Source organism: Heterodontus francisci, chromosome 13, assembly GCF_036365525.1.
Source record: "Heterodontus francisci isolate sHetFra1 chromosome 13, sHetFra1.hap1, whole genome shotgun sequence".
Taxonomy (NCBI): domain Eukaryota; kingdom Metazoa; phylum Chordata; class Chondrichthyes; order Heterodontiformes; family Heterodontidae; genus Heterodontus; species Heterodontus francisci.
The window spans coordinates 29,490,387-29,509,658 of record NC_090383.1 but is presented as its reverse complement, the minus strand read 5'-3'; the positions used below and the strand labels follow the sequence as shown (position 1 = coordinate 29,509,658).

At 44.1% G+C, this 19,272-nt stretch overlaps 1 protein-coding gene and 1 long non-coding RNA gene across 7 annotated transcripts in view; one reads left to right on the top strand and one right to left on the bottom strand.

The window, feature by feature from the left end:
* LOC137376314 (uncharacterized) overlaps positions 1–11,468 on the top strand; it is a 49,599-nt gene extending 38,131 nt beyond the window's left edge. For both annotated transcript variants that reach the window (XR_010976166.1, XR_010976167.1), the window contains exons 2-3: positions 10,008–10,153; positions 11,350–11,468. This is a non-coding gene — a long non-coding RNA (uncharacterized lncRNA). The remainder of the gene's footprint in view (positions 1–10,007; positions 10,154–11,349) is intronic.
* Positions 1–19,272, bottom strand: part of prkn (parkin RBR E3 ubiquitin protein ligase) — a 1,503,655-nt gene that overhangs the window by 1,321,841 nt on the left and 162,542 nt on the right. The window lies entirely within an intron of this gene.

Here is a 19,272-nt window from a genome sequence, read left to right as displayed (position 1 = left end):
GGATGTGGGAAAAGGCCCTCCATTAATTGGTCACTTGAGGGCCTCAATTGGCCTGGGGCGGGAAGGCCATCCTTGGCCTTCCCCATCCTGGACAAAATGACAGGGGGCCGGACAATGTCGGGAACAGCGCCCCCTGCCATTTTGTTTTCCCAATGAGACCAGGTGAAGGCTGAAAGGGAACCCTAGACCTCTTTCTCACCTGGTCGTAACAGTAAACTGGTGCATTCCCCATGACAACACCTCTATCAATCAGAGTCCACTTGCCAACCAATCAGCACTCTCTTCTCATGCAGTATAAGTTGTTGTTTTCCCTTACATTGGTTATTTTTACATATTGTCCTGATGAGTGCAAGACGAAAAGCTTCGATAACAATTCTCTATTTTCAGCAATTCTCAAGTTCTGTACTACCAAACGACTATTATGTAAAAGTAAGAGCACAATGTATAACTTTAAAATGGCATCTGATTTTTGTCCGCACATTCTGGCCCAATTATTCCTCAACTTCTAACCCCTTTTCACTTGATGATTCTGCATTGCCCAAGTGCAACAGCATAGGCACAAATCCACAAACAGGACTGAACTGGTAGACCCATACTTTCAGCCTATTCCTGCCCCACTGAACTGATTTCTTCCCATCTCTATTCTATTTTTTCTCCCCTTGTCCGGTCTCTTCCCACCTACATCCATGACTTTTCCAATGCTCTCTGTCACTTCAGAAATTTCCAGTTTTCTGGTCCTAGTCATCTTCTTTTCACCATGGACATCCAATCCCTCTACACCTCCATCTCCCATGAGGATTGCCTTCGAGTTTTCAGCTTAGTCCTTGAACAGAGGTCCAACCAGTCCCCATCCACTACCATCCTCCTCTGTCTGGCTGAAATTGTTTTCACAATGAACAACTTCTCCTTCAACTTCACTCACTTCCTCCGAACAAAAGGTGTTGCTGTGTCTCCCTGCATGGGTCCTCGCTACGAGTGCCTTTTTGTGAGCTATGTGGAATATTCTTTGCTTCAGTCCTACTCAGGCCCCCTCCCACACCTCTTTTTCCGGTACATTGATGACTGTATCGGTGCTGTTTCCTGCTCTCGCCCTGAACTGGAAAATTTGATTCCAATTTCCACCCTTCTCTTGCATTCACATTGTCAATCTCTGACTCTTCCCTTCCCTTCCTTAACTTCTCTGTCTCCATTTATTTATTTATTTAGAGATACAGCACTGAAACAGGCCCTTCGGCCCACCGAGTCTGTGCCGACCATCAACCACCCATTTATACTAATCCTACACTAATCCCATATTCCTACCACAACCCCACCTGCCCTATATTACCCTAACACCTACCTTTACTAGGGGCAATTTATCATGGCCAATTTACCTATCAACCTGCAAGTCTTTGGCTGTGGGAGGAAACCGGAGCACCCGGCGAAAACCCACGCAGTTCACAAGGAGAACTTGCAAACTCCACACAGGCAGTACCCAGAATTGAACCCAGATCGCTGGAGCTGTGAGGCTGCAGTGCTAACCACTGCGCCACTGTGCCGCCCCTATCTGGGGATAGGTTATCAACAAATATTCACTGTAAGCCAACTGACTCCAATAGCTACCTTGACTACACTTCCTCACACCCCAATTCCTGTAAGGAGTCTATTCCATTCCCCCAGTCTCTCCATCTCTGTCGCATCTGTTCGGACAATGCAACCTTACATATCAGCACTTCTGATATGTTCTCCTTTTCCCTCAACCAAGAATTCCACCCCCTCCCCGCACATGCTTCACGAGGCCCTCAACCATGCCCATTGTCATGCAGACCCCCACCTGCCATGAATGAGGCATATTATTTTGTCATATGAACATTGATTTTAAACTGTTACTGGAGCGAGGAAATGACTTGTTAAGCAGATCAGCCATGGCTGGTAAAAACATTTACATACTAAATGCATGTGGAGTGCTTGTGGAGACAAAGGACCATTCCTTGACACATTCAACCCACAATAGACTTTGATCATCAGACATTGAAGATGAGGAAGCTCACGTTCCAGGATGACTGCTAAGATGGCCAAATCCACAAACAGACATGGTCAAACTAGCTAGTCACATGACTAACCTGCTGGACAACCTGAGTTTTTGAATTGTACTGACAGTTTGAGAGAGACTGTTTGCTACTGGACTGAGAAGACCTCTCCTGTCTGCTCCCATCTCTTTCTCACAGAACTACAAATCCACTGAAGACGTGAACCTCGAGAGAAAAGTCTCCCACATCGAACAAGGTTTAAGAAGAATACTGGGCCCCAATGAAGAGCAAGATCTACCTCCAATCAAGGACTCTACAACGAGCTCGAAGAACAGCAACGAAAACCATCTTCAGATGTTGGGTCAAACTTTTCCACTTTATTTTTTCTGCTCTTTTCTGTTTCCATCAGCATGTGTGTTTATAGCATATGCATGCTAGAGTGGGTGCGTCATGTATCCGTAGATGTTAACCAAATTAGAGTTAAAGTTTCATAAATTTCAACCTTTCTTCTTTAAACCTAAGAAAACATGTTTGGCTGGTTTCTTTGCCTTGAACAAGGATTCACCAAGGGGGAGCTGAAAACACGGTGTGTTTAAAATTAAACCCTGTTACCGTCAGACCAGGTGAAGGCTGAGAGGGAACCTTGGACCTCTTTCTCACCTGGTTGTAACAGAAATTTGGGGGCTACTGTCCTGAATTTTACCCACAGACAAATGAGCAAAATTGGAAGTAGGAAGCGAAATTGTTTGCAATCAAAAAAGACCAAGATTCCAATACAGGTTTTCTTCTGGTTGTGTGTACTATAATACTAACATGTCTGTGACTGAAGCTAGTAGTTCCCCAAGCCAGGGTGAAGTAACTTGGGATAAGTTAAAAGCACTGTCTATGGAGGAGTTGAGGAGAATGGCTGAGCAGTGTGGGATCACTGTACATGGCAAAGCTAGGAAGTCTGAACTCCTAAGAAGAGTGAGCGACCATTTTTTGCTTGAATCTGAAGAAGCAGAAGCAGGGTTAGAAGTAGACTCTGACTGAGTATTGCTTGTAAAGATACAATTGGAACAGAGGAAACTTGAATTAGAGGAGAGGGAGAAAGAAAGAGCCTTCCAGAAGGAACGTGAAGACAAAGAGAGGGAGGAGATAGAGAGAAAAGGAACCTTCCAGGAATAATGCGAAGAGAGAGCGCTGAAGCAGCTTGAGTTAACTAGGGGGCGACAGAGTACCCCAGTGAAAGTATGGCCAATATGGAGGAGCGTAATTCAGGCCTGGGTACAGAATTGTTAAAACTATCTCAACTAATCCCAAAATTCAATGAGGGAGACGTGGGAGCATTTTTTGAGAAACTGGCAAGGCAGCTAAAATAGCCAGCTGAGACCTGGCCTCTTTTATTACAAAGCAAGCTAACAAAGCAAGGTTTATTCCCTGTGGCAAGATGAGAGTTTTTCAAATAATGAACTGACAAAAAATGCTATCCTCGGGGCATATGAATTAGTACCCGAAGCCTATCGCCAAAAGTTTAGAACCCTCAAGAAGCAAGTTAATCAAACTTATCTGGAATTTGAAAGAAGTAAGCAGCTGGCTTTTGATCAGTGGCTGAGGGATCTTAAAATACAGCTCCGCTATGAGAATCTCAGAGAAGTAATTCTGTTAGAGGAATTTAAAAACTCTCTCCCACTCTCCATAAAGACCCATGTGGAGGAGCAGCGGGTTCAGAGAGCCCGGCAAGGAGCCGTTCTGGCTGATGAGTTTGTTTTCATTTATAAGTCCGTTTCTCAGGGGAGAACCTTCCCTAGTCACCCCCACAAATCCGAAAAGAACAAAGGGTAGGAAGGTGATAGCAGCCCAAGCAGTCCTGGGAGAGAAAGAAAAGCAGGAGACACAGGGGTTCCTCCTCTAGCCAAAAAGGAAGGTGCTGTGAGCAGAAGTGAGACCCGGAGACCTGTGTGCTTCCTTTGTAATAAGGCAGGTCATCTAAAAGCTGACTGCTGGAAATGAAAGGGAAAACCTGTAGGGTTAATCAGGGCATATCTGCTCAGTGAAGGAGAAATCCTGGAGGAGAGCACAACAGAGCAAGCTGTAGCTTTAACTGCAGTAAGAGTCAGACCCAGGAAGCTTACAAGTGCAGCAAAATTTAATAGAATTCCTGAAGGTTATCAGGGTTTTGTGTCTGAACGGTAAGTACTCCCATACCCCTCGAGTGGGACAAGAAAGCCCATTGTAATTCTCAGTGACACAGTGGCCACTAGATCCCTTTTACTGCGAAAAGGCCTGGCCTTTCCCCCAGAGAGTTCAGCAAAAACCAGAATGGTAGTGAATGGAACTGAAGGGCAGTGTATGCCTGTACACCGGGTGCACCTGGAGTGCGACATAGTTTTGGGACCGGTGACCATAGGGATTGTCCCTAGTCTTCCTTTGGACGGGGTTGATCTGCTCCTAGGTAATGATCTGGCGGGGGTGAAGGCGGTAGCCTCCCCAGTGGTAAAAGAGAGACCACAGGAGGTCAGAGAAACAGGGCAGTGGCAGGAGACTGTCCCCTGCCGTTTCCCTGAATATGTAATGAGTAAGGCCATGATCAAACCAGCTCCCCCGGAGGAGACTGCATTGGCACGGCAGGCAGATGACCATGAGGTCTGCCTGTCCAAGACTTTCTTTGGGAAGTAAGGAGACCCAGGGAATGAATTAAATAAATTTTCCTGAGCTGAGACTCAGCGAGCCAACCCAGTATTGCGAGAGTTAGCAAAGGCTGCCTCGTCTGAAAGTGAAGCAGAGGGAGTCCCTGTTTGCTACTACTTAAAGAATGAGGTACTGATGAGGAAATGAACTTCTCCTCACAGACCTGAGAGCAAGGAGTGGACAGTAGTTCACCAGTTAGTGGTGCCGCAGAGCTACCGGAGAGAAATATTAAGAAGGGCCCACGAGACTACAGTGGCTGTACATGCCGGTATACGAAAGACCAAAGCCTGCATAAGACAGCAGTTTGACAAAGATGTGGTGGAGTACTGCAGGAGTTGCCACATGTGCCAAGTTGAGGGGAAACCCAACCTACAGTGAAACCTGCACCCCTAAGTCCTGTACCAGCAGAGGGCTGGTGAACTGCAAGGGATATGCCCCGAGAACAAACGGGGACAGGCAGACACAATGCTAACAAAAGGTTATAAAGGGAGGAGGAAAAAGCAACCAAGAGGGCAGGTGAAAGGAAGTCCAGGAGGAATCCCGGATTAAAACCCCTATTATCTGGTCAGCTAATCCCGAAAAATGTGAAAAGGTAGACCCCCACCTCCTCCGATGCAAATGCAGACATTGGAAGCACCCCACCAGAGTTGCTAACAGCATTTAGAGAAACTTGCAGACAAAGAAAGACCTCTAGGAGGCACAGAAACAGTAAGGGTGATGCCTCACCTAGTCGAAGTGCCACAGGGACTGCAGTAGACTCTACACAAATACCTGCAGGCAGGAGTGTCCCAGAGGACAAAGGGGAGATTAGCAAAGAATCCTCCCCCACAGTCAGAAAAAAAGAGAAGCACCCATCCCCTGAAGTCAAAAGCCTTTGCATGACTCAGCAAAGCACTGAAAGAGAGCTCAGGATAGACCCGCCCACCACTGACTCTCCGGAGGAAAAAAATTCCAAGTTAGGGCTAATTAAATGTAACTAACCCCCAGCCCCCCTCCCCATGCAGACCTCAACAAGAACAAAAACCCTAGGCAGTCATGGAAATGGGCAAACTGAAGAAAAACATCCCCAAAGAACAGTATGTTTGTTGGGATGCCAAAAAGGGGGTAGTTAAAGCAGCACTGGCACCAAGAAAAGCCAGGCTGTTTTAAATTTTAGGATTTATGAATGAATGTGAACAAATGTATCATATTTTCTCTCTCAACCCTTTTTAATGAAATGTGCTTTTCTCAAATCGCATTTCATTCCACTGGGTGTGGAGGTGTCATGCAGACCCCCACCTCCCAAGAATGAGGCATATTAATTTTGTCATATGAACATTGATTTTGAACTGTTGCTGGAGTGGGGAAATGACTTGTTAAACAGATCTGTCATGGCTGGAAAAGTCATTTACATACTAACAGACAGTGCTTGTGGAGACATAGGACCATTTCCTGACATATTCAACCCACAATGGACTTTGATCACCAGACATTGAAGATGAGGAAGCTCATGTTCCAGGATGACTGCTAAGATGGCCGAATCCACAAACAGATATGGTCAAACCAGCTAGTCACATGACAAACCTGCTGGGCAACCTGAGTTTTTTTTAAATTGTACCGACAGCTTGAGAGAGAGAGAGCGAGACTGTTTGCTACTAGACCGAGAAAACCTCTCCTGTCTGCTCCCATCCCTTTCTCACGGAACTCCAAATCCACTGAAGATGTGAACCTCAAGAGAGAAAAGTCTCCTCCATCGAACAAGGTTTAAGAAGAATACTGGGCCCCAACGAAAAGCAAGATCTACCCACAATCAAGAACTCTACAATGAGCTAGAAGAACAGCAACCAAAACCATCTTCAGATAGTGCCTCAAACTTTTCCACTTTATTTTCCACTGCTCTTTTCTGTCTCCATCAGCATGTGTGTTTATCACATATGCATGCTAGCGTGGGCTCGTCATGAATCCATAGGCATTAACTGAATTAGCGTTTAAGTTCATAAATTTCAGCCTTTCTTCTTTAAACCTAAGAAAACCTGTTTGGCTGGTTTCTTTGCCTTATAATTGGAAAGCAGCGAAAAAAGATTCACCATGGTAAAGGCCAGCTTGGGTCTGCAAATGAAACCCGACCCGAGCCTGATAGAACCGCATCCGGCCCTAGCCCGATCCGGCCCGAGCCCTTTAATTTTTTCCCGCTCCCGACCCGACTCCTTCCGTTCCAACCACCGGAATGTTCAGTTAACCTAGCTTCCATTTTTCACTTTTTAAGCTTGTGCAGATAAGCAACAATAACTGTAACTGGACTTGAAAGTTTGTTTTAAAAGTACATTAAGATTGGAGCCACGTACTGGAGATGGTGATAGTGTGTCCAACCCGACCCGAGCCCGAATGCCGGTCCTGGAAGAGCGACCCGATCCGAACCCGACGCACATGTTGTCGGGTCCTGTCGGGTTCGGGTCGGGTAGCCATGTTCTACACTAAGGCGGAGCTAAAAACATGGTGTGTTTAAAATTAAACCCTGTTACGGTAAGACAAGGTGAAGGTTGAGAGGGAACCCTAGATCCCTTTCTCACCTGGTCGTAACACCCTTCTATTTCATGCACTTCCGCTCTCACACCTTCCCCTCCCTCCCGGAACCATAATAGGGTTCTCCTTTCCTCACCTTCCATCCCACCAGCCTCCATATTCAACGGATTACTCTCTGCCACCTCCAGTATAATGCTACCAAAAAAAACACATCTTCCCTTTTACCTCCTCACTTCTCACTATCCAGGCCCGAAACACTCCTCCTTGGTGAAGCAGCGATTTACTTGATCTTCTTTCAATTTAGGATTCACTGCTCATGATGTGGTTTCCTCTGCATTGGGCAGACCAAGCGCAGATCGGGTAACCCGCTTTGCAGAACACCTCCATTCAGTTCCCGAGCTTCCAGTCACCTGTCATTTTAATTCTCCACCTTCCTCCACTCTTGACCTTTTTGTCCTTGGCCTGCTGCAGTGTTCCAATGAAGGTCAATGCAAGCTCAACGAACAGCACCTCATCTTTCAACTGGGCATTTTAGGCTTTTGGACTCAACATTGAGTTCAACAATTTTAGATCATAACCTCTGCCTCCATTTTGTTTCATTCTTCTTTGTTGGTTTGTTTTTTCCTCCCCTGTTTCTCTCTTATTTCCTTTGCTTTCAGACAGCAGCTACTCAAGATCCGGTCATTCACATCTCCTCTAGACACATCTTTTGTTTGTTTACTTTTCCCATTACCAGTCCATTTGGCCTTGCACCATGAAAGCTTTTGTCACTTAATCTCTCCTACCTTCCACCCTATTACAGACCTTCCCTTTTGTTCTTTTTCCCACCCTCCCCAATTTCGCTTGCTCAAAACCTCTTACATTTCTAACTTTTCTGAGTTCTGATTGAAAGGTCACAGACCTGATTAACTCTGTTTCTCTCTCCACAAATGCTGCCAGACCTGAGTATTTCCAGCGTTTTCTGTTTTTCAGATTTCCAGAATCCGCGGTATTTTGCTTTTGTGTAGCATGGGTGATCAACCGGTATTTATAGATACACACAGATAAACCAAAATAAAAAAAATCCTATCCTCGACATGCAGTAGTCCTCGAAGAATTCATAATAGACTTTGAACTTGAAAATGTCACTTTTTACATCATTCAATTTTATAACTGAATTGTTTTCATACTATTCAATTTTGAAGTAGCACAGACATATATTGTATCTCTATAGAATTTTTTTGTTTTCTTCAACAAATCGAACTCTTGAAGTGACTGTAAACTGTAGGGGAAACAACCTCCTCTATCTCTTCCTGCCTACTGATCCATTGGATAACTTAGGCACTTTGTCATCCACGCTCGCACTCTCACACGAGTATCAAGACATAGTTTGGTTGGTGAGAAGGGCCCTCCCCTTCAGATCCTTCCCGCACCCCCGGAATCTCACCGCCTCCGTACAGTGCCCTTGAGGTGGCTGTGGTGGGGAAGAGACTGTTGCCCACCTCCTTCTGGAATGTGCCTTTGCAAAGCAGGTGAGGAAAGAGATGCAGTGGTTTTTGTCGAGGTTCATCCCCAGCAGCTCTGTAACACAGGAGTCTGTGCTCTCTGGGCTGTTCCAAGGGACGCACACCGAGATAAACATCAACTGTTGCTGGAGGACCATCAATTCGGTGAAAGACGCTCTTTGGTCTGCCCAAAACTTGCTGGTCTTCCAGCACAAAGAGTTGTCCACGACCGAGTGTTGCAAACTGGCACATTCCATCGTCTAGGACTACGTGCTGAGAGATGCACTAAAGTTTGGGGCAGCTGTCGCAAAGGCTCAAAGGGGAAAGACCACTGCGTAAGGTCCTTCCACCATAATGAACTGAGGGGCTGGACCCATGGGAAACCCCTCGGGCTGTATACACCAAATATGGGAATGCTATAAAATATACATGGCATGTAAAATGGAATGGAAGGGTTGTGAGGCAACTCACTCCTGTATTGAAGAAAACTGATTTCCTTTGCACTTTCTGGAATGTCAACTTGGTGTTGTTTTGAACTGTTTTGTAATGTATTTTTTACAGAATTTTGTGAATAAAATATATTTTTGAGAAAACAAAAATCCACTCTCGCACTCACAGTAAAAGTCACTGAAGCAGGTGGGGGAGTTAGGAGAAATCAGAAAGTATGAATGCTCAAAAATAAGATCTCCGTTCAATGCATACATAAGTGCCTGTTCAACATAAACTTGTCTTGCTGGTAGAGTACATTATTAGTTAAAAAATATTTATTATTTATAACTTAATATCCAGCTCTGTAACTATATGGGGTGAATTTAACCTCCCTGCCTGGCAGAAATCAGGCAAGTGGGCTTAAAATCAGCTGGTTGCCTTGCCTGCCGACATCCCAGTCCAATCCAGCTGTTTTGAATTTTAACAGGTCCTTCTGAGCAAGAAGCAAGTACACCCAACTCAAACCAGTGAGGTCCTTACTTAAGTATGCACATTGAGGTCTAATGACATCATCATGCCTCAACTACAGTTTTACCTCGTGTCCTGAGCGGAGATAGACTTGCCAACTCTGGTTGAATATATTCCTGGAGGTTTCATCACATGACTTCCTGCTTCCAACTGCCCCACCTCCACACTCCTACCATTGGTCATCCAACAGATCTGTCCTTATGGCACACTGCCTTTCCATGCCCATTGGAAAGTGAAAAAACTCTTCATTACCCGATTCAATGGTTCCGGGCTGTCAGTCAAACAGCCTTTTTTCCCATCTCCAATATTTTTATAACTAATAAACAGAAATGTTCAAATAAAATGAAAATCACACTTTTTTAATGCCCTGATGATTTTTCCCCAGGGTTTATCACAGCAGTGTCCTGGAGATTAATCTTTAATTCCTGGGGACACCAAGCTAATCCTGGAGGGTTTGCAACTGTAAGTGGAGGAGTAATTGTGGCTCAAGATATCAGGAAGATGAACCTGGGCCAGAAGAGGCCCAAAAAAGTAAGTTTTAAAAAACTTTTCTAACTTGTGGGATGAGGAGGAGCATGAGTAATTCATTCTGCTCACACCCTCTGGCCAGTTGCCGCTCCCTGCTCAATTTTGGTGGGCGGCTGACTGTGGAGCATGCAGATGAGGCCTAGAAGTTATAATTGCCTGGGCCTCAGTGGGGGGGAGGGGGGAGTTGAGTAGTTTAGCACTCGCTTCACTTTTAAATCCACAACGTTAATCCATATGGGAAATCCATTCAAAGGCACAATAATTTAATTCAGTTTTACAACTGAGAAATTACAATGGCTATATTTTACTCTTGGCTAAATTTAGCAAAAAACCTAAGTGTATGCAAATCATGGTGCAAGAAGATATTGTTAATGGAAAGGTCATCCATGTTTAATGAATCGCTATCAGTGCAATATCTTCTATTCTCTAGTTGTTATGAACTATGATATACATTTCTTTCTTTCTTTCTTTGGCCTCCTTGTCTCGAGAGACAATGGGTAAGCGCCTAGAGGTGGTCAGTGGTGTCAGTCGCTGTGAGGCAACTATGGAGTGACCTCTCCATGGCGCATGCCTGGGCGAATGTATGGAGGTTGAGAGTTGCCCAAGCGTCAAAACCCCCCTCTCGGCCTTTCTGGTGGGGTCCAAAGGAGTGCAGAGCACGACGTTTGGCACCGGTATGGCTGCAGGAACTGCCGGAAACATGCCAAAGGTGACACATGACCGCCTACGGGGTTCCACTCCGGATTTTCTGTTAGGGTTTACTCCCTTAGCCGTGGTCTCTCCCGAGACGCCCACAAGGCAGCTGTTCATTTGACAAATAAAACAAGTTAGGGTTATACCCTCATAACCAAAAAATACTTGCTGCAGTCAGGTGGGAGTTGAACAGTGCAAACCACCCTCACCAGGTGGCCGTAACCAATTGGGGGCTTGTCTGGGATCTGAACTGCCAGACAAACGGGAAATTTGGAAAACGGGAGGGAAAATTGACCTCTAAATTATATAAAGCAAATTATCTGTTGCAGATTCAAATGAAAGGCGTATGATTGGATTCCTTGGTTTGAGGTCTTTAGATCTACTTTCTTCTGTTACATTTCATATCTATTTAATAAGTTTGACCTATGATTACAAAGAATTTAGATTTTTTTAAACATTCTTTGAGGGGTTACCTGTCTACTCAATTGATTGTGTTTTAATTTTAGATTGATCAGTCATTGGAGGACCAGACTTTGGAGAAGTGAAGCAGAAATGATTAACATTTGAGGCTACACAGCCATTATCTCTGGGAATCAATACGATACCCTTGTTTATTGTTTATGTAAAGCTACTGTTAAAAAAGAAGTAAATAGAGGTTAATTTAATTTTTTGGTAGCAATTTGATTTTTAAAAGCGATTTCCTATTCCAACTAGCGCAATAGTAGTAAAAGAATATTTTATTCAGAAGCTCTGCTCTATATATAGGATTACAGTCACCATTTCAAATTATTACTGCTCAACAAATTTTACAACAAAAGTGAAAGTCATGACAAAAAATCTCAATTTTATGGTCAGAATGGAACCTAGAGAAATTCTCTTCAATGAGAAATCTAAAAATATGATTCAATTACTTTGAATCTTCATGTTGTAAAAGAAGACATATTGAAAAAAGCCACAGTTAATGCCATCATTAACTAGAATCAAGAGATATTTTAACTGTGTTAGTGGATGGGTTTTGAATGAGTTAAAATCTTACTCCTTTATTGTAGTCCTAGATAAATATTAAATTAGCTGTCAACCAATAAAAACAATCAAGATAATTACTTTATTCGGAAAAGTTAGTTTAATAATTACACAAATAAAATAACATAACTGAAGTAACATACTTTTTAAATTATACCATCAAAAATGTATTCCTTTCATTTGGAAAAATAACCTTCCATAATTTCTCAACTATCTTTCAACTTTCAATTTTCTATTTGCTGGAACATGTCTGTAATTTATTGATTGAAGACTTATAAACTAGAACATAAAATCAGTTACTAAATGTGAGAGCGCAACTGAACACAGCCCTGCAGCTTGCGCTATCAGTAGAAACGGGGACTGCTCATCTTAGTGAAGGCACTAGTTATATTAAACAACCATTGAGTTTCTTTCAGACTTTTGTTATTTTCACTATTAATAAATAACTCTATTTATATAGAATTACTGAGAACATACAGCACAGAAACAGGCTTTTTCACCCAACCAGTCTATACTGGCGTTTATGTTCCACTCGGGCCTCCTTCCATTCTTCCTCATCTAACTCTATCAGCATAACCTTCTATTCTCTTCTCCCTCATATACTTATCTAGCTTGTCCTTAAATGCATCTATATTATTTGCCTCAACTATTCTGAGTTCCACATTCTTATTATTCTTTGAGTAAAGAAGTTTCTTCTGAATTCCCTATTTATACTTGGTAACTATCTTATATCGATAGCCTCTAGCTTTGCTTTTCCACACAACTGGAAACACTCTGGGCTGGAGATCAGCGGCGAGCTCAAAAAATGGCGGCCTGCACACATGGGCCACACACGCCCACGCAGCAGCTCATTTAAATAGCCAGGGTGGCCCGTGTCCCTCAATCATGTGCTGGGGGAACGGGCTGTCCGTCACCAGCAATGGCCTCAGCTGCCTGTGTGCAGATGTGGTGCCATTTTTAAAGGGCAGCCAACCCTGCCGGCACTGTACAAAGGGGTTGGGTGGAATTCAGAAGCTCACAATTTAGGCATGTTGGAACATGTTTTTCCCACAATGATGGCTAATGATTGGCACAAAAGAGCATTTAATTATATTCCAAATAACATATTTGTGTCACCCGTGAATACTCATGTGTGGCTAGGTGCTTTTCTTAATGCGCTTGCGAGCTCTCAAATGCGGTGTGACCCCTGCACTAGCATCCGTGCTGGAGGCAGGCTGCTGATCAGGATGCCCCTTGGTTTGAGATGACTTCAGCGGCCGACCTCTGGGTACATGAGGCCTGGAAGGTCCTGGTTGCTTAAGGGTTTCCTGCACTGGTGCAGGACTCTCCTCAGGCCGTGCAGCTGTTGGAGCTGGCGGAGGGACAGAGGGTCCAGTATCCACACTTGAAGCACCATGAGGGGATCCCCCAGATGTGTAGCGCAGCCTCTCCTGCCTTTCAAGGCTCACTGGAAACTCCCTGCTCACCAGAGAAGGACTAGGAGCTCCTAGTTCTTCTCTAGCCTTGCCACTACTGATTTGAGCTTATGGCCAAGGTATGCAGGTCCTGGCACATCTGTGGAATATGGCTCTCCAAGAGGGTTGCCAACCTCTCAATAGAGGAAGCCATGTGCTCGATTGCCTGGGACATGGCAGCAGTCATGGCATGGATGGACTTCTCCATCATCCGCTCAAGGCTGTGCATTGCCTCCAACATCCCTGCCAGATGTTGCCTTACCTCTCCCTTCAACTCCAGCATGCCCTGTGCTGTCGACAACAGAAGCTTGTCATCAGTCTGGGGCTTAGCATGGGCCTGGCCACCCACAGTCCTCCGATCGATGGAGGCCTCAGCTATCCCAGCTTCAGCCAGCTGCTCAGGCATGCATGCAGTGCTATTACTAGTTAGTGATCCTGATTGTAATGCCAATCGATTGCACACCAAGGTGAAAGTATCTGCACCCGTGCAGGAGAATCATGGGATGGTGCATCCTCTGAGTGGTCCTCCTCCTCAGAGGTTAACAGGTGTCCCTCTGGGGCTGCAGTCACCTGCGAATGCCAACCTAAATGATAGAACAAAAACATGGGTGGGTTAGGCTGCACATATTCCGTTATGGCAAACATATCTGATGTGGCTCTTCCTCATTCATGAATTTTTTGATAAATGGCAATAATCATTCTTGTGCAGGGTCTCCAGTCTCCCTATCAGATATAGCACATACGCCTTGGCTCCCTGCTAGTTCTAAGGCCTCTTCCTTGGCCTGGCTGAGATTATGTATGTGAAAGACACCTCCACCAGTCCTGGCCACCTCCCTCCTGCAAGAAGAAGGATGGTGAAATCATAAATTGGCATACATTTCACCATGACTACATTTTTTTATTCTTTCATGGGATGTGGGCATCACTGGCAAGGCCAGCATTTGTTGTCCTAATTGCCCTTGACAACTGAATGGCTTGCTGGGCCATTTCAGAGGGCAGTTAAGAGTCAACCACGTTGCTGTGGGTCTGGAGTCACATGTAGGCCAGACCAGGCAAGGATGGCAGATTTCCTTCCCTAAAGTTCATTAGTGAACCAGATAGTTTTATAGCAGCATTACTGAGATTAGCTTTCAATTCCAGATTTTTAAAAATTAATTAATCAAATTTAAATTCCACCAGCTGCCATGGTGGGATTTGAACCCATGTCCCCAGGGCATTAGCCTAGACCTGCTGGATTACTAGTTTAGTGACATTATCACTATGCCACCATATCCTATTCCACCATCTACTATGGACCCCTCAACACCAACTAGGAGATCTGATATATCTCATGCTGACTCTCACTGTCATGGGATTTACTGGGGCTAAGCTATGAACGGGGGTGGCGTGTTTCCCAGATGCAGCCATACATCTGTCATGATGATGTTATAACTTCTTTGTCTTCACGCTAGCAGTGGCACGTTCATCATATCACACAACCTGTAGAAACATCCAAATGCCAAAAAGAGCATTGGAACCTTGGCTGAGCACAGGAGTTCATTGACTCTCTTCCTGCACTGCACCCAGTTGCATCAGGTGACCCCATGGCTACTGACCTCCTCTGCAATCTACATCCAGGCTTGCTTGGTCAGGCAGGAGGAGCTGTTCTTGCCATCGCTGGGGAAGAGAACATTCTGCCTTTCTGTTCAGCCTGGAGGGGAATCAGCAGGGAGGCTTCACTGATATGTGGAGCCACCCTTGATCTAACCACTTCCATCCTCTCCACTCTTCCTAGGGGAAATGATTGTTGCAGCAAACAGTACTGTGACTTTCTATGCCTCACAGCAAACTGACCTTCTGTAGACTGTAAGACAGGAGTGAATGCAGGGCTGGCAAGCTTTTAAAAAGGGCACCAGCACCAGATCCGATGTTGGCTGATGCCATGATCGCCATCTCGCCTGCCGCCCCGCCATGTAATTGGGGGGACTGCCACCTCCAATTGTTAAATGGCCGCCCACCCATAACCGCAGTGGCATGGCTACACACTTGACGCATGGGACTGCTGCCGCTCTCCATGCCCACCACCAGTCCTGGCAGCGTCCTCATTAAGTTCCGCCCAATGGGTGCTGTGATTTCTACAATACAACGGTACCTACACTTCAGAAGTACTTTCTTGGCTGTAAAGGGCTTTGGAACATCCTGAGATCATGAAAGGCATTATATAAATGCAAGTCTTAAAAAAGGGTAGTTGCTTATTGTTTTTATAATACGGGTAAGATTTACTAGGAATTCTCATATATAGTGCAGTCCAGCACACATAGCATTCATCCGAATGCAAACTCAGGCTCTCAGCTTGATATTTTTGTGGCCTTTTAAATACAGATGAAGAGGGAATATTGTGACTTTATTTATCTACAGCTGTTCTGAAAGGTACTGTACTGTCATTTCATCTATATAAAAACTGCCATTATTCACCGACAAAAGTCATAACCACAAATAATGTGAGAATGTTCACTTCATCCAGCCATTCGTGCTTTCACTAAAAGATGTATAAAACTTTTGAAACAAAAATTGATGAATTCATCAGTAACAGAGACATTTTGATTATAATCAATAACGTAATTTTACCTTGAAAATGAAGTTTCAATTAATGTGCATTTTCATTGTAATTTTAGTTTTATCATACATATGGCACTGTCAAAGCTTCTATTATTAGCTCACTTATAGAGAGATTAAACTACATGTTATGAAAGCAAAGGTGGGGAGAAAACAATATCTTGTGCATCAAAACCATCTGGAAGAAGATGATTGAACAGTGGATTGATGGATTTCCATTCCAAGGACCTATTTGAAACTCAGGCTTGACCAAGATAAATAAACTCTCTTCAAGAAACAATCTTTGATGCAAATAGAGGAGTTCAAAGGTAAGCAAACACTGCTGGACCAGTCTTGCTCATTACTACTGCAACTCTGATCAGTTGCTTTGGGAGTGGTAGTGAAAACAGCCAAAAAATACTTAGTACCCTGCACTACAAGGTAGTACTTCTTTCATTTCAGTTTCTATTTTCTGGTCCCTGTAGGGTAAGACAAGTAGAAGCATGGATCAAATTGGATCAAGAAAGATTTGGAAATTATCTTGCATCCAGAAACAGAGGATGAAAGAGATTCATGCAATCATGAATGTAGTTTAAATGATGAAATAAAGTAATTTGCTACAGAATGATCGAGCTGATGTATAGAGTTTAGCAAACTGGGAACAGAAAAGATTACATACGTTGACTGGATGCTCACTTACTAAAAATGCTTCCCTGAATAAATAGAAGGTGTGTAAATCTGAATGTGTTACAGAGCAAACTTTCATCCTTAACGTTCCCAGTATAGCATTTCATGCACCAGGAATGTGTTGAATTGAGAATTCAGGCACTTCATCTGAAAATGAAGTGTATAAATTATAATCCTTTTCAGTCAGTTTAAAAATGTTAGGGTTAAAAAAGAAATATTAGTCTCAATATTCCTCTACTTTCCTTGTCTGGGGGCTTTCCATGTACAATGCAGCTTAAGTGCTCTCTGCTTGTTGAGACCTCAATGCATGGAATTGATTGGCAAAATTAATAACATGGCCTGGTCACACCCCCATGAGCAAGCATTCTGGCTGACAGAGCCTAGTGCCTGGAAACAATGGTGAGAACAGAAATAGGCCTGAAAAACCCCTGGCATTGAATCCACTGGGTACTGTTGATGGAGAATAGCAGTCTGAAATGGTTTAAGATGTGTTGGAAGCCTTCAAGGGAAAGGGAGCAGGTACCTTTGTAGCCTCCCTGGTCTTGCTGCCTTGCCCTTCAGACATGATGGGGCCACAGGTTCAAAATCCATTGTTACCTTCTTTGAGAATCCTTGAAAATGGTGAGTATTCAGATGCAATGTCAGGAAAGTGAGGTGGGAAGCCCAGAAATGTATACTCCTATCTTGTTATCAACACTGCCCTGACCCTACAACTGTTCCAGGTGCAGGCCCATATCCACCCACCTGTAAAGGACAATGTAATGAGAGGTGCATATCCTAAATAATAGGTCTCTGACCCTATTTCTTCTCTCGCGCCGACTCAATGAGGGTTTCGCAGATGATACAGAGAGCAATACGAAGGCTACTAATTCTTGGAATGTTAAAACGTTTATAACTTGTTCTTGCATTTACATTGTAGCTAAAATCCCTGCTTACCAGTTTTTGATTCACATTTGAATATAATTTATCACCAAGCCTCTCCAATTTAAGAGATTATGTGACTCAGTCCTCTAGTAATCCTTTTTTAACCAGAAAAGTAGCAATTCTCTACCAGCACCAAGAGACTGAAAGCATCAAATGAAATAGTTCCATTTTATTAGTTACTAGCTCATTTTAAACTGACACCCACATTCCAAGAACAAATAAAATCTCCCAGTCCCCTCCAGCAACAAGCACTTATTTACTGCCAATTTATACCACAGTGGAGCCATGCAATCCAAATGTCTCTGCCCACTTCCAACCCCTGTGTGATCACCGACTGTCTGCAGAAAAAAATCCTAAATGCTCTCTCAAATTCCTGTCCTTTGAACACTTCCACACAACAATGATTCTGATGCAACTGTTCATCTGCCCAAAATCTCTCTTGCCTCTGCCGTTGATACCCTCTAAATCCCTGTTGCCCAAGTCCATCTCCTGGTTCACCCTGATACAATTCCCTCTGTAAAATTGAATGATTGCCAGTTTGAGCACACTTACCATATGACTGGCATGCCCATTCATTGTTATATCTGGTCGAACTACCTTAAGCAGCACCATCCATTCTATCCACAGCCAAATCCATATACTACGACTACCCTGGAAGGTTAAGACAACTACAAACCTTTTGCTGAACACTAACCATGTTGTCTGACCTGTCTTCTTCTGTTCCCCCACCTTCAGCTCCAACATTGACATCTACCTTCCATTCAAAAATAGAGATCATTTACTCAGCTGCTCCTCCTCATCTCTGACTCCACTCCAATTACCCCTCCTCTGACCTCATATTACTCTAGCTTCTCCCCTGCTTCCAGCACTCACCAATTTAACCTCGGTAAGACCCGCCTCCTGGAAACTTAGCGAGATAAATTTGTTCATGCAACAGCACTACACAGACTTGCCTCTATTCCTTAGGGGCAGGCAGCACAGCAGGCTGTGCACATAGTGCATCAATGATATCATGTCCACTTTCCATTTATTGCTGTATTGCCCTTTCTACCCAAACCCACCACCTCTGAAACCCTTAACGCCTTGGTCACCTCTAGGCTCAATTACTCTGTCACTCTCCTTTCAGATCTCATGAGTTCCAACCACGACAAACCGCAACACTGTGAAAACTTTGCTACCTGCATCCTAGTCTTGCCAACCTCCATTGGCTTCCCATCCATCAAATGCATTGAATTCCAAAATTGTTCATAGGTCTCTTTTTTAACAAACCACCTCCCCTTCATACCCACCCCACCTGGAAGAAACTGGGCCATTACTTACCCACTCTAATTTTTTTAAATTATTTTTTCATGGGATGTTGGCATTGCTGGCAAGGCCAGTATTTATTGCCCATCCCTAATTGCTCTTGAAAAGGTGATGGTGAGCTGCCTTCTTGAACTGCTGCGGTCCGTGTGATGAAAGTATTTCCAAAGTGCTGTTAAGCAAGGAGTTCTAGAATTATGACCCACTGATGATGAAGGAAAGGCAATTCATTTCTAAGTCTGCCTTGATGAGTTGGTGCAGTGCATCTGATACACACTGCAACCACATTGTGTCGGTGGTGGAGAGAGTGAATGTTAAGGTTGTGGATGGGGTGCCAATCAAACGTACTGTTTTGTCCTAGATGGTTGAGCTTCCTGAGTGGTGTTGGGGTGGCATTCATCCAAGCAAGTGAAAAGTATTCCATCAGACTCCTGACCTGCGCCTTGTAGATGGCGGAAAGGCTTG